The sequence below is a fragment of the Daktulosphaira vitifoliae genome, unplaced genomic scaffold (genome assembly GCF_025091365.1).
Source record: "Daktulosphaira vitifoliae isolate Bord-2020 unplaced genomic scaffold, ASM2509136v1 Scaffold_2, whole genome shotgun sequence".
Taxonomy (NCBI): Eukaryota; Metazoa; Arthropoda; class Insecta; order Hemiptera; family Phylloxeridae; genus Daktulosphaira; species Daktulosphaira vitifoliae.
In genome coordinates this window covers 3988681-3994254 of record NW_026099573.1, presented here as the reverse complement: position 1 = coordinate 3994254, position 5574 = coordinate 3988681, and the positions used below count along the sequence as shown (strand labels likewise).

Here is a 5574-nt window from a genome sequence, read left to right as displayed (position 1 = left end):
AAATTGTAACATTTAATGAATTAACATGTTCAACGTGTACAATAGAAAAATGATTGTTAAAAAACTGATTTTTTCTTCATTGTTTGAATATAGAATTTGATTATAAGATACAAAATCAGGAATATTTGAATTTTTATTCACTTTTAAAGAGTTAATATATTTCCAAAAAAACTTTATATTTACTTTAATGTTATCGTCACCATTAGACATAAATTTTGAATGAGTTAGAGATATTAAATGCTTACATTGTTTTCGAAGAACTGAAAAAACTAAATAATCTGAATAAAAACCACTAATCTTATATTTCTTGTGAGCATATTTTTTACTAATAATTAAATTTCTAAGGTTTTTATTAATCCATATTGTAGAATAATTTTCACTAATTATAATTTTAGGCACAAAGATAGAGGAAGAGTGATTAATTATTTCATAAAACTTAATTATTGAGCCTTCTAGTGAAATGTATTCTAAGTTTAGATAGAAGTTAATATTAGAGATGCCACAGCCACGTCGTTGTCACTCGTTTGACATCCCGCGCTCGTGTCAGCTCCTTCTTAGACACCGCTCTACTGTAAACCGGACCGTTACACATACGCGTTGTCGTGGTATAAAGTTCAATAAATGCCTAGTGTCGAATATCCGCCGCAATAATACGTCGAGTAGTCAGTCATCTTCGTGACACCAAAATTGTTGGTTTCGACCGAACGCCATTGCACATCCGTCGAACATTTCTGACATCTGTCGACTAATCATTTTTCAGTATTATTTATTCAGTAATCAGTATTATTGTTATTTGTGGTTCGTCCATTATTCTTGTGTATTACTATTTTCTTTCATTAAACGGCTTGACGGCGTTTAATTAAGTGCCACCTGGAGAAATAACACTGTGTCGACTACATTTTTACGACGTTAGTTGCATCAGAGAGAAAATTTGAAATATCATCATAATTACATTTGTTAAAATTATAGATTGATAGATTTTTGGACTGATAAATAACACTTGATACATCAAATTTTATAATTTAATCAAAAGAAGGATGGTATACATCAGCCTTTTGAACTATAGAGTCACTAGGGTAGTATGACATAACATTACCGTTTGTAAACAAACAATCAAGATGTCTATAATTTCTATCTAACATCAATGAATTTTAAGGCTATAGATTCAAGTAAATCTCAATACTCTGAGTAGTTCTCAATGGACACAGAAGGAGGTATATAAACACACCCAATAATGACGGCAACATCATTTGATTTTTTGATTTTTTGACTGAATATTAAAGTTTTAAGGGTAATGTCTTCAACTAGATACGATTTGTGATCTTTTGACGTATTGTTGAAAGAAATCGGTCCAGTGAGAGTTGAGAAAAATTGGCAACAGACATAAAAAAAAAAACACATAATGGTAAAAATAATACCTTCTTAGCTTCGCATCAAAGCTAAAACAATTCAAAGAAACACAAAAGTTAACATAAAAAAAAAAATAGAATAAAAATTGTCACGATACAATTCGGTATTGGATTTATTTTATTATTTTAAAATTTAAAAGATATATAAATGTATTTAAATAAAAAAAGTTCATAATTGTAAAAATCTACATACTAGTTCATAATTTTTTATTTGCGCGTGGAAAATATTAAAATTTATTAAAAAAATAAATTTTAGTTTTCAAAAAGACAATTTTATGTTAACGTCAAATAAACACGTATGTGACAGGATACAGAACGTTGATAAGGTTATATAGTAAAAAATAAAATGCGTAGGTGTGAAAAACGTCAGACGTTGTCATATTTCTCATAAAATGCATAATACAGTGATCATTACTGTAAAATTCTTAGAAAAAGATAGCTGTACATTTGATGTAAATAATACATAGACAGCGTTGCCATTATTCTCAATAAATGTAAATGCTTATGAGCATTATAGTATGGTGATATCGTATGATGTTAAGAGTATACTTACTTAAGCGCCTGGTAACCAATGATGAAATTCTTAGAAAATTATTTATTACATACTTATAATCTATAGGTATACGATAAGTTGTGTTAGTTTACGTAGGGTTTCGTCCTCACCCCACCTATTTCATTAGGTTAGTTTATGTAAAGTTTCATTCCCTCTCCCTTTTTAACACTTGGTGACGGAAGAGATCCCTTCCATTGCATTATGTTAGTTTACGTATGAATGTTAGATCAGTCAACGAAGGAGTAATTTTGGCGAATGGCGGAAAAAATTCCCAACCAAATTTTTTTTTTTAAAAAGTTGAATTAAGATATGTATACAGCATTACAAAAGTTCAAAAATATGAGCTTTTTTAATTTTCTCAAAAACTATTTAACTTACAAAAAAAAGTTTCGTACAAAAGTTGTTTAAAAGACAATTTTTAAAAAAAAAGTATTTTATATTTTTTCGTTTAAACAAATATTTTTCGAGTTACATTACATTTAATATGAGTACTAAAATTTATTTTCCAAATTTTGTCATTTTACGGTAACTTTTTATCATGTTATACTTACATTAGACACAATGTTATAAATGCATGTGTGAATTTATTTATTTATAGTATCTTTAAAGTGTAGTGTATATTAAGATACAACCGATAGAGTAGGTAATTGATTTGACGCTATATTGTTTAAACCCAACTAAACGCTAAATTGTACATTTCCAAACAACAATTATATTATGCCAATTGCCATCGGAAATTCTGGTAATGATAAAGATAGTTGCCATAAAGCATATTGGCCTTTGGTCAGGTGCTGGAGCTGGTAAAAATTGTTGCTACCGAAAAACAGGGCTTAATAGAACATCTATTAAAGGTGAAAATTGCAAAGGTCAATTGAGTACAAATTCAGTAGAAATAAATATTGGCGATTTAGAAGATTATACTTTTGTTGAAGATATATTCTATCAAAATTTAGAATAGGAAAATGAATAAGAAAATGGAAAAAAATTTTGTTTGATACTTTTGTCAAATATCTTTATAGAAGAGAAATCTATCGATTACATACTTTGCACTAATAATGTATATAACTTGTAATTAGGATATAAATAAGGAAATAGGAGATTATTTAGCTTTTGTAATAATCCATTTATACTTTAAAATCAAACACTATCTACAGATTTGCATCAAGGCGTTTTTTTATGATAATGATTTTAGTCACTGTCACGTATCATCTATACTGAACCAATTATACCCACTGTACCGGGATATTGCTGGTTTTTTTTTTTTATAGCGATTAGTTGAAATAGTAGCAATGGTTTTACTTTAATTATTTAATTATTAATTTTAACAATGGAAGTTATTGGAGATAGAATTATAACTTTATTTGACTTTTTAAGTTTTATATCATGAATGTTATTATCCACCATTGAGTTTAAACTCTAACAAGACCAATTTTATACATTTAATGACAATTAATTTTATCATTACCAAAAATTCCAGCTGGGTTGACAAAAAAAAACATTAGGTAGGTGAAATGAGGAGATCAGTGACAATAGGCGAGAAAGTGATTGGGGAGGTTGAAAGTTTTAAGTATTTAGGATCCAATACCTCTTTCAGATTCGTAAGAATGTGATGTAGTACAGGGCTCTCTTGCACACAGACGAGGAGTCCGACGAGCACGTGGCTTCTTGATCGTAGTGTGATATATCATTGAGCGGCTTGTTCATAAATATTATTCTGATGAGTTCTTCTACGGATCATCAAAAATAATTTTTTTTTTTCGAGTCGGGGTGACAGGTTATTTTACAGGTAATTAAATGTATAAACATCATTACAAATAAACTATAAATAATAGAACATAATATAATATCAATTAGTCAAAAAGTCAACTGGTATATATAAAATAAAATAAAATGTGATATAATGTACTAAATAAATAATAGTAGTAACGATGAATGATACTAAAAGGTAACGTATGAATTGTGTTTCTAAATGTCGCTCCAAAATTCTGCCAACTTTATAGCCTTGTTATTTGCGTTTTGTAAGTCTGTTACGTCACATTTGATTGGACACTTGTTGCAATTTAGCAGGTGCGACATTGTCTGGAATTCTCCGCATACACAGTTCGTGTCTTCATTTCCATCGCTTATTCCCCATTTTTTTAGGTTTTCCCTCGAACATCCAACTCCTGTACGAAAGCGGTTTAGTGTCCTCCAGACCATCCACTTATTGTTATGTCCTAGGGGTAACTTCTCTTCGACTTTTTGCTTGCTCTCTACCTCCCATAGCTTTAATCTTGCTGTCTGTGGGTTACCTTCTACTTTCTTCGTGCATTTAAGGAAGCTTTTTCTTGATTTTAGTCGGAAACCTTCAACTTGTGTGTTATACATTGGGTGCCTTTCATCCGTGATCTGTTTCATCCGTTCTATGTCACTAGCAATTTGTCTGCGTATATGTGGTGGCGCTATTCCTGCTAGAGGATATAGTTTGTCTACTGGTGTTGGCTTTAAGCAGCCTGTTATAATGTGTACCGTTTCATTTAATGCACTATCAATTTGTTTAGTGTGTGTTGATCTTCCCCACACCGTGCATGCATATTCAGCTACCGAGAAACATAGAGCTAGTGCAGAGATTCTGACTGTTTCGGGATGAGCTCCCCACTTTGACCTAACTAGTTTTCGCAATAGTGTTTCTAGCACATATTTTCCTTTTTAAGGGAACACAATGTTCTTTAAAAGGAAGTGATCTATTAAGGGTAACGCCTAAATATTTAGGATTAAGTGTATGTTCTAACTTAACTCCTCAGGTGATGTCCAGCTTTCTAGACGCTAATCTGTTTATCAGATGGAACGTACATATTTGAGTCTTCCTTAGGTTAGGTTTTAGTTTCATGTTTTTGTAGTATGTTGTCATGGTTTTAAGTGTGGCCTCTAGTTTAGCTTCTACTCCTTCAAAGTTGTGTTATCTTGAACTGCTGTATCGTCGGCGTAGATGAATTGTCTTGCTCCTGGAGTGATCGGTTGATCGTTCGTATAGATATTGTAAGGTTTCAGCCAAACAGAGGGCCTACTAATTACCCACTGCCCAGGGGGAACACTGGACAGTGACCTAGTAGCCGCGCCAAACAAGATAGTACTTGTCGACGGAGCTACTAGGTTTTGATAAAAACAAATATNTGTCGACGGAGATACTAGGTTTTGAGAAAAACAAATATTAATAAAAGAGAAAGGCCATGTATAATATAACAACATTTTTTTTAATTATTTAATTAAAAAATTTATAATTACTATTAAAGATATAAATATATTCATATAAAAGAAGAAAGAAAAAAGAAAAGGAGGTGCTTGATACACAAATTAAAAAGGGGGTAAAAGGGGGTTTTATTGATGTTGTACTTGTTGTTGATAGTTTTGAGAAGTGATGGCCCACCACCGGCCATAGTTGCGCTTCACATCATCATCTCGACGTTTTGTTTAAAATAAAAAAAACGGAGGACAAAAAAAAATACAACCTGGTTGACACCACAGTAGACGGCAGGTCGACTCGACGTTTATTTTAATAAAAAAAACGGAGGACAAAAAAAATACAAAAACGTGGTTTTCAGAAAAAAGACCAACGGACAACTTGTCGCCTCG

At 31.3% G+C, this 5574-nt stretch overlaps 1 long non-coding RNA gene across 1 annotated transcript; it reads left to right on the top strand.

The window, feature by feature from the left end:
• The first annotated feature begins 4974 nt into the window (after positions 1–4974).
• Positions 4975–5329, top strand: LOC126898904 (uncharacterized). Its single transcript, XR_007702423.1, has 2 exons — positions 4975–5094; positions 5134–5329. It is a non-coding gene; the product is annotated as an uncharacterized LOC126898904 (long non-coding RNA).
• Positions 5330–5574: the final 245 nt, after the last annotated feature.